The following is a 10,266-nucleotide window of genomic DNA, read 5'->3' as shown; positions in this document are numbered from 1 at the left end:
CCGGGAGCGAGGGAGCGCCCTTCCCACGCGGACCCGCCCCCGGGAGCGAGGGAGCGCCCTTCCCACGCGGACACGCCCCGGGAGCGAGCGAGCGCCCTTCCCACGCGGACACGCCCCCGGGAGCGCCCTTCCCACGCGGACACGCCCCCGGGAGCACCCTTCCCACGCGGACACGCCCCGGGAGCGAGCGAGCGCCCTTCCCACGCAGACACGCCCCGGGAGCGCCCTTCCCACGCGGACACGCCCCCGGGAGCGCCCTTCCCACGCGGACACGCCCGGGGAGCGAGGGAGCGCCCTTCCCACGCGGACACGCCCCCGGGAGCGCCCTTCCCACGCGGACACGCCCCCGGGAGCGCCCTTCCCACGCGGACACGCCCCGGGAGCGCCCTTCCCACGCGGACACGCCCCCGGGAGCGCCCTTCCCACGCGGACACGCCCCGGGAGCGAGGGAGCGCCCTTCCCACGCGGCCCCGCCCCCGGGAGCGCCCTTCCCACGCGGACACGCCCCGGGAGCGAGGGAGCGCCCTTCCCACGCGGACACGCCCCCGGGAGCGCCCTTCCCACGCGGCCCCGCCCCCGGGAGCGCCCTTCCCACGCGGACACGCCCCGGGAGCGAGGGAGCGCCCTTCCCATGCGGACACGCCCCGGGAGCGAGGGAGCGCCCTTCCCACGCGGACACGCCCCGGGAGCGAGGGAGCGCCCTTCCCACGCGGACACGCCCCCGGGAGCGCCCTTCCCACGCGGACACGCCCCCGGGAGCGCCCTTCCCACGCGGACACGCCCCCGGGAGCGCCCTTCCCACGCGGACACGCCCCCGGGAGCGCCCTTCCCACGCGGACACGCCCCCGGGAGCGCCCTTCCCACGCGGACACGCCCCCGGGAGCGAGGGAGCGCCCTTCCCACGCGGACACGCCCCCGGGAGCGCCCTTCCCACGCGGACACGCCCCCGGGAGCGCCCTTCCCACGCGGACACGCCCCGGGAGCGAGGGAGCGCCCTTCCCACGCGGACATGCCCCCAGGAGCGCCCTTCCCACGCGGACACGCCCCGGGAGCGCCCTTCCCACGTGGACACGCCCCCGGGAGCACCCTTCCCACGCGGACACGCCCCGGGAGCGAGCGAGCGCCCTTCCCACGCAGACACGCCCCGGGAGCGCCCTTCCCACGCGGACACGCCCCCGGGAGCGCCCTTCCCACGCGGACACGCCCGGGGAGCGAGGGAGCGCCCTTCCCACGCGGACACGCCCCCGGGAGCGCCCTTCCCACGCGGACACGCCCCCGGGAGCGCCCTTCCCACGCGGACACGCCCCGGGAGCGCCCTTCCCACGCGGACACGCCCCCGGGAGCGCCCTTCCCACGCGGACACGCCCCGGGAGCGAGGGAGCGCCCTTCCCACGCGGCCCCGCCCCCGGGAGCGCCCTTCCCACGCGGACACGCCCCGGGAGCGAGGGAGCGCCCTTCCCACGCGGACACGCCCCCGGGAGCGCCCTTCCCACGCGGCCCCGCCCCCGGGAGCGCCCTTCCCACGCGGACACGCCCCGGGAGCGAGGGAGCGCCCTTCCCATGCGGACACGCCCCGGGAGCGAGGGAGCGCCCTTCCCACGCGGACACGCCCCGGGAGCGAGGGAGCGCCCTTCCCACGCGGACACGCCCCGGGAGCGAGGGAGCGCCCTTCCCACGCGGACACGCCCCCGGGAGCGCCCTTCCCACGCGGACACGCCCCCGGGAGCGCCCTTCCCACGCGGACACGCCCCCGGGAGCGCCCTTCCCACGCGGACACGCCCCCGGGAGCGCCCTTCCCACGCGGACACGCCCCCGGGAGCGCCCTTCCCACGCGGACACGCCCCCGGGAGCGCCCTTCCCACGCGGACACGCCCCCGGGAGCGAGGGAGCGCCCTTCCCACGCGGACACGCCCCCGGGAGCGCCCTTCCCACGCGGACACGCCCCCGGGAGCGCCCTTCCCACGCGGACACGCCCCGGGAGCGAGGGAGCGCCCTTCCCACGCGGACATGCCCCCAGGAGCGCCCTTCCCACGCGGACACGCCCCGGGAGCGCCCTTCCCACGTGGACACGCCCCCGGGAGCGAGGGAGCGCCCTTCCCCACGCGGACACGCCCCGGGAGCGAGGGAGCGCCCTTCCCCACGCGGACACGCCCCGGGAGCGAGGGAGCGCCCTTCCCCACGCGGACACGTCCCGGGAGCGCCCTTCCCACGCGGACACGCCCCGGGAGCGCCCTTCCCACGCGGACATGCCCCGGGAGCGAGGGAGTGCCCTTCCCACGCGGACACGCCCCTGGGAGCGCCCTTCCCACGCGGACACGCCCCCGGGAGTGAGGGAGCACCCTTCCCCACGCGGACGCGTCCCCGGGAGTGAGGGAGCACCCTTCCCCACGTGGACGCGCCCCCGGGAGCGAGGGAGCACCCTTCCCCACGCGGACGTGCCACCGTCCTAGAGGTTGGTGGTTGGAAGCCAGTGATAGATCAAGGTGTTGAATCTGTATTTCCCATTCCCCAAGCTCACGCCCCGTCATCAGAGCCGTGTTTCCAAAGGTGTCCGCAGAACCCGGGGTTCTGCAAAGTGAAAATAAGGGTTCTGCCCCTAAGTTCCATTACCATAACACTTTATGATTTTAAAAAAATGTGTACACATTTCATGTGATTTTTGTTTTTAAATATGTACAATTAAACTCACTGTTGATCTCATGACCTTGTTTAGCATTTGTTTATTATCCTTACTTATTTCTGGTCTACTTTTTCAGCTCCATATATAAGACGTATTAGGGGTTCCACAAAATTCTTTCAAGTTTAAAAGGGTTCCGTGGCCAAATAAAATCGGGAAACACTGCATTAGACTATTCTTCACCTTCTTATATCCCACATAGGCTAGAACAGTGTTTCTCAACCAGTGGTACAAGTACCCGTAAGGGAACTTGAGAGAAGTCTAGGGAGTACATGAACACAACTGAAATTTGGAGAAAACTGAATTTTTGTTTTAAGTTTTATAGCACTTTATTATTTTAGTACCTTATACCCAAAAATTTCATTGCCTGCCCAGTTACAATTAAATTGTTTCCCCAGTTCCTTATAAATCTAAACCCCTCCTCCCTACACCATCGTCTCATCCATGCATTGAGTCTCTGAAGCTCTGCCTGCCTACCTGGCCCTGCGCTTGGAACTGGAAGCATTTCTGAGAATGCCACCATAGAGGTCCTGGATTTCAGTCTCTTTCCTAGCAGCCTAAATTTGACCTTCAGGACATCTCTGCTACCCTTCTCTACGTCATTGGTACCTACATGTACCATGATCACTGGCTTCTTCCCAGTACTACACACAAGTCTATCTTGATGCCTCGAGAGATCCGCAACCTTCGCACCAACCAGGCAAGTCACCATACAGTTCTCCCGGCCATTGCAAACCCAGCTATCTACATTTCTAATGATCGAATCCCCCATTACTAACACCTGCTTTTCCTAATGACTGGAGTTCCCTCCCCTGGAGAGGTAACTTAAGTGCAAGAGGATACTTCTACATCTGGAAGGAGGGTCTCAACTATGGGAAGGTTTCCCTCTGCTCCCGTTGACTGCTCTCTTTCCCTCCTTAACAGCGCAGGGGTCGGCCTGACCAGAGGTGGGACAATTCTATAGTGTCCTGGAAAGCTTCATCAACATACCTCTCTGCCTCCCTCAGCTCCTCCAGTTCAGCCACCCTGGCCTTCAAAGCCCTTACATGGTCTCTGAGGGCCAGAAGCTCCTTGCAGCGAATGCACACATACGCCACCCGCCCATAGGGCAGGTAATCATGCATGCAACACTGAGTGCAATAAATAGGATAGCCCTCACTCTGCTACTGGGCTTCTGCCTGCATTCTCTCCTACAGCTACCTAGGTTATTGACAGGTTTTTTAGTTAAATCAGGAAGTTTTGATTAAAACCTTTAAACTAAACTATAAAGAATGGCAAGATACCTTGGCCCCTTTCCAATTCCCTCTCAAAACTCCCTGTTTGCTCTCCCTGGTCACTGACTCACTGCTTTATAAAGCCCTGGCCTTCCTGATAGCCCCGCCTCCTGACTAAGGCTCAGCCAATTACCAGAGGCATCTAGATTTCTTTAGATGCTCACAGCTTCCAACTACTGGCCACAGCACACGCTCCTTCAAACAAACAAAACATCCCCACATCCTAGAGCACACTGAAGCATCTCTGAATTGCCCTTTATGTAACAATTTAGCCTCTCTTCCTGCCCTGCTGGTGACTCAGCCAGTCTTTGTAGATGCAGTTTCATCAGACACAGCAGCAGATGGCACCACACACCCAATGGAGTTACCTGAGCAGAATACTATCTTGCACTGAATAGGGATCCATACTAGGGATGTTAGATATCGTGTGTTTTAGTAATCGTGTAGCCGTACCAAATTTTTAACAGTTGCACACCTGGGCGGCTGGTAACGTAGGCAAGGGAAAGCACAGCCTTCCCCCAATTGCCTACATGCCCCGATTGCACAGGAGAGTTGGGGTGGGGGACACAGCACGGTGGCCCTCCAGGTGCCCAGGAAGGATCAGGCTGGGGGTGGGTGGGGCTTGGCTCCAGAGGTGGGCTTTGGGTGAAAGGGACAGAGCTGGAGCTTGCCTTCTCCAGCTGGGCCTTCATCTGCCACGCATGGTTACTAAAACATTCCCCGGGGGGTGGAGCTGACAGCCAGTATGCTCCTAGCTCCTGGCCCTACTCCCAGAGAGCTCCCTGCCACTCCGTGCTACTGCCTCTGATACTGCTTCTGGCAGAAATCCCTTAGAGCAACCCCAGTCTGCAGCAAGCCCAGGCCACAGAGGCAGCAGAAAGGGGGGGGCAACTGGTGGCTTCACAGAGCACTTGCTTGGGGGGATCCAGCTTTTAAGCATGCTGCTTCCTCTCTGGGAGGCAGTGGGGAGGGGCCAGGCATCTCCATGGGAAATTACATGCCTGGGGAACCAACTTAAAAGCCAGCTCCCCCACAGGCTCTCCCCTCCCCCCTCCTGCTGCCTCTGTATCAGAGGCAGCAAGGGGAAGGGGCATTGCGTATAGTTCTTAGGATTACTCGATAAGCCTATGCTTATTAGTTAATTGTTTAAATGTCTATACACTAACATCCCCAATCCGCATGGTGCAAGCTCATTAATTAATTTCCCCCTTGATGTGGGGAAGATATGCATATGTCTTTGTTCCACAAGCATCTAGGAGTGCTTTACAAACAAAATAAAAATCAAGCACCTTACCAGTTGATGCTTATTAGTAACTAGTTAACCTGTGCCTTGCCCAACTGGAGCAGCAACCTGCCCACAGCACAGGCCAGGGCAGGCTAGGAGCCAGAAGCTCTGTGGTTATCTGTGTGACCAATGGTTAATATTTTTATATATATTTATTTTATATCACTACTTTAGAGTGCAGAACATCATTCCTTTATGAAATCAAACTCACTGCTACTGAGCTAGGAATGTAATAGTGTAGTCAATTAACCAATAAGCAAAAGTTTTTAAGTTAATGCTATAGATTACGTGCATTTTCTTCTCTGCCCCTCCAGCAGGGTTCCCAGTAAGGGCTGCACCTGCACAGGTGTGCACCAAGAATTTCATTCCCGCCCACCCCCTCAGGAGTGCCTCGCAGCTGCAGCCCCCGCTGCTCTGTGGTGGGGGGGGAGGCACATGGCAGGTGACTGCCCACCCCAGAAGCAGCTGGGCAGCCACCACACAGCCTGTCTGGTGGCTGCCGGAGCTTGACCCTGGGCTGCAGTACTAAAAATAGCACCATGGCCCAGCTCCCGTCTCAGCACATGGGGCAGTCCTCCTCCCCCCCACCCCTTGCTGTGTGGCCCAGTCCGGGGGAACAGCTTCAGCCATAGCTGCGTGGTGGCTGCTGGGGTCAGGAGAGCAGTACCAAAAATAGCACTGCGGCTCCGGCGTGAGTCCTGGCACATGGAGCGTGCTGCCCTGTGTGCTGGGACTGGAACCAGGGCTACAGTGCTGTCCCAGCCACCCCAAGGCTAGGGCGCATGGCGGGCAGCTGTCCCTTGTGCCAGGACTGTGTCAGGATGGCAGAAGGGAAGAGAAGAGGCAGGAGGATAGCTAAGGGGAAGGTTGGGGAGAGGAGATGAAGTGGCTTGTGTTGAGGGGAAAGGAGGGGGCCAGGCAGGAGAAGAAAGGGGAAGGCACCAAGTGGCAGGATGGAGGAAACACAAATGCCAGGGGGCCAAGAGGAGACAATGAGGGGAAAGGGCAGGAAGAGCAGGGTGGGGAGGAATGGGAAGGTATCAGTGGGGGTGAGAAAGGGGAGGAGACAGGGTAATGCTGGGAGAGGAGAGGGGAGAAGTGGGTGCCAGAAGAGGGGTTGAAAGGAGGGATAGGCATGGGGAAGGCGGGGGTTGGAGCAAGTCATGTGTGAGGGCGCAGAGGGTGGTGAGAGAGTAGGCACCAGAAAGGAAGTGGGCAAGGGGGGCAGGTGTTGGGAGGGCAGGGGCAGTGAGGGAAGGGGGAGGCACCATGAAGGTGCAAGGGGTAAGGGAAGCTGCAGGTGCCAGAAGGATTGTGGGGGTGAAGCAAAAGGGCAGGCATAGGGAAGGGAGTAGAGGGGAGGGACGGACACCAGAAGACAGAGAGGAAAGGCAGGGAAGGTGGGTAGACAGAAGTATTACAAGAAGAAATGAGGAGGGGTGGGTACAAGTGGGAAGGGCAGGTGCAGGGGTCAGAGAGGATGGGGAGATAGGGCAAGTTCCAGGGGGGGCTGAGGGGAATGAGAAGGGCAGGAACCAGGAGAGCAGAGGAGGGTGAGGCATGGGGGGGCGGCAGCAGGCATCCGAGGAGCCCATGGGACAAGGGGAAAATGGGAGACATGGCAGCAAAGGGGAAATGGGAGAGGTTTATAAGTTGGGTGCCACGGTGGTATACCTCTGAACAAGCGCACATGACCTCAATATTGATGCACAAGACAAAACTCACTCTGTTCATGGACGGAAAATCTTAGAAGGAAGACTGCCCACCAGTAAATTCTTTAGCAGACTGGGCGGCAGCCCGGCTCAGTTCTGGCTCACATCGGGTCCAGAACCTATCCCCGCTGTGGCCCTGCATTTAAAGTATATTAGGATCCAGGTGGGCAGGCATCCCAACTCAGTTCCAGCTTGCACCAGGTTTGGGAGCTCAGCTCCCACCCTCTTCCACCCCCCCAGATGGGGGCTGCTGCCACCCCAAGTTCCTGCCTCTGTATCAGAGGCAGCAGCACAGAGTGGCATGGGGCTCCTTGGGAGGGGGATGAGAGCTGCCACCCCCACCCCCAGGGACTATAGAATAACCAAGTAACTGATAAGAATTCATGAGGTAATCGACTATTCAATTAACCAATATTAACATCCCTATACTGAGCCATGATTACTTTCATTTCTGGCCAAAGAATAGGAGTCCTCGGGTAATTTTACTTCTGTCCTCTGTATATCAGACTGGTCAACTATATAACTGGATAGTTTCCACTCGTATCAGGTCTGATCCTGTCCCCCTGAAAGGCTGGCAGACTCACACTGACTTTGGTGGTACATAAATCAAACCCACAGTACTTATACCCATGTCTTTCCTGGAACCAGTTTTTATGACTAATCCTACTCCCAGTCAAGTCAATGTCAAAACTCCACTGATCTCAGTAGGGCAAAGTTGAACTCTTCGGGTACGTCTAGACTACATGGCTCTGTCAATGGAGCCATGTTGATTAGGCAGGACGGCAAAGGGAAATGAAGTTGCGATTTAAATAATCGCCTCTTCATTTAAATCAAAATGGCCACCACACCGTGTTGATCAGCTGATTGTTGGCACAGCGCGGCAGTCTAGATGGGAATCTGCCAACCCCAGAACCCTTCGTCAGCAGATCCTTTATGCCTTGTGAAACGAGACTTACAGGATCTGCCGACGAAGGGTTCTGGGGTCGGCAGATCTCCGTTTAGACTGCCACGCTGTGCCGACAATCAGCTGATCGGCACAGCACAGCGGCCATTTTGATTTAAATGAAGAGGAGATTATTTAAATCGCAGCTTCATTTCCCTTTGCCATCCTGCCTAATCTACATGGCTCTGTCGACGGAGCCATGTAGTCTAGACACACCCTTTGTCTTACCTGGGCCAACATGATACAATACTTGAAGACACATTTGTTAGTTGCACAGTTACATAAGGAAGTGTTGTTTTTTTTTAATGAAACAAAAATAAGAGCACCTAACATTTTCTCCACACAAAGCATGTTAAAAATAAGCCAAAAACCATCATGGCAGATGGTGATTTTTATTACATTAAATGCTAACAGATCTACCACCAGAATACTCTTTGCAGAGTAACAAATCTCAGAGGCTAACACAGTCAGCCCTCTATATGTAAAAACGAGGAATCCTGTGGCACCTTAAAAACTTACTGATTTATTTGGGCATAAGTTTTCATGGATCAATACCATTTCAGTTATGAATGAGCCTGTAACGTGCCACAAAACTCCTTGTTTTTATTCTTTGTAGAGTGATAAAAATGATAAATGGCATCTAATGGCAATGAACATGTTTGCAAATTCAGAATTTTAAATAGTGGACAAATGCACTGAAATGAAGTATGACTTTCACTGTATAAATGAGGGAACCAAGAAAGATACTAAGAAAGAGAGGAACTGTACCAGACACAACAGAGATTCAAAATCCTAGCTTCCACCACATGGTTCATGTGAGAACAGTAATGAGAGAGAGATCGATCTTGAGGATCTTCCCCAATTAAGGAATAAATGTTCTTGTGGTAAAATTCTACATTCTAGGTTCCAATCCTGGCTGCAAGCACATCCATGATTTACTTTAAACTTGGAAACAGACCACTCAAGTCAATGGAGCAACTCCTGCGATCCAAATTAAGCATGTGCATAAGTGTACTTTGTTAGCTGCTCAGAGCTCAGGCCATGTTGATGTAAAGCTCTGTAAAGCACTATTCCCATCTATTATCCTATAAAACAAAACATATGCAGTCATTTCTGTTTATTCACATTTGTTATCTTTCTGAAACCTTTACAACCTCAGAAGGCATAGAATAAACCATTTTTATTTTCCAGAAGATGAGACATAAGATAGAATTCAAACTCAATTTAAAACAACAGTCATGAGTTCCTTTAGGCTGTTCATAGTTACCACATACTTCTTTGTATGACTTTCACGTTATACTTTGGAAGCTGTGCAGTTATTTATGAAGTTATTAGTTGCAAAATCACATTAGGTCTCAAAGCTGCGGACCAAGATAAATAGCATATTGTAATATATTTAGCAAATCAAGGAATAGACAGAAGACAATCATAAATCCAACTGGAATATGTTGAACCCTTATAGCTGCACTTTCTTGATAACCCCATCATTTTCTAATGAAATTACATTTTTTAAAACATGTAATTCCTACCTCTTATGGTTGTCAAGCCAATCTATTTTGATCTAATGAAACACTTTCTTCAAATAGCAGGAAATAATTCATGTGATACAAGTGTGAAGGGATGCCAGTCATCTCATGGAAATGTTACCTCTGAAACCTACCAATAACATAATACAACAGTAATTATTTGACTGATAATAATTTTGGCAGGAACATGCAGTGATTGAGTTTGAGTAGCGTGTCAGCCCTCTGTCTATCCTCCTCTGTCCCAAACTGAGGTTGAGTTATCACACATTCCCTGGCCTGCAAGCCCCTGAACGTTGGCACAGAGCAGCCAGATGGAAAATGTGAAAATCAAGACAATGAGGGGGATTATAGTTGTTATGTAAGACACAACACCTAATGTCGGCAGGGGGCTGATGACGTCCAGAGGTTTGGTCACCTCGCTATCTTGGATGAAGGGATTTCTCGGGCCCCTCCTGCATACATGGGGTTACATAGAGGCTGCGAGGAGGAGAAGTCTGGCAAACAGTGACTCTGCTTGAAGTGAGGGCAAGGCCCCTTTCCTGCCTCGACAAAGGAGCGAGCCCGTCTCATGGAGACTCACCCAGCAGAATCCTTGGGAAGCGATCTGTGCCGCCAGCGCCACCGCTCCGAGAGGGGCCAACACGGGGGAGACGCTGTCCCTAGGCCGGTGGAGCCCGGGCCCCACGTCCAGAGCCTCCCCACTCTTGCGTGGGCGCGTGAGGGGGCCTCTGCCCCACTCGCAGACCCCTCCCCCGTGCCCGGGCTGGGAAGTCTGTGCCTGCCCGGCCTTCCCCCTTCGCCCCGCCGGCGCCCCTGCGTGGAAACGCCGCGGGCTGCCCGGGGAGGGCG

The 10,266-nt window shown here is 55.9% G+C and overlaps 1 long non-coding RNA gene across 1 annotated transcript; it reads right to left on the bottom strand.

The window, feature by feature from the left end:
- Positions 1-9,049: 9,049 nt before the first annotated feature.
- Positions 9,050-10,139, bottom strand: LOC142818366 (uncharacterized). Its single transcript, XR_012895870.1, has 3 exons — positions 9,998-10,139; positions 9,421-9,547; positions 9,050-9,252 (listed from the first exon to the last, which is right to left on the bottom strand). It is a non-coding gene; the product is annotated as an uncharacterized LOC142818366 (long non-coding RNA).
- Between the last annotated feature and the right edge of the window lie 127 nt (positions 10,140-10,266).

The sequence above is a fragment of the Pelodiscus sinensis genome, chromosome 14 (assembly GCF_049634645.1).
Source record: "Pelodiscus sinensis isolate JC-2024 chromosome 14, ASM4963464v1, whole genome shotgun sequence".
In the NCBI taxonomy this organism is placed as follows: domain Eukaryota; kingdom Metazoa; phylum Chordata; order Testudines; family Trionychidae; genus Pelodiscus; species Pelodiscus sinensis.
Note: the sequence above shows the minus strand (reverse complement) of the source record. Positions and strands in the feature narration are given on the sequence as shown.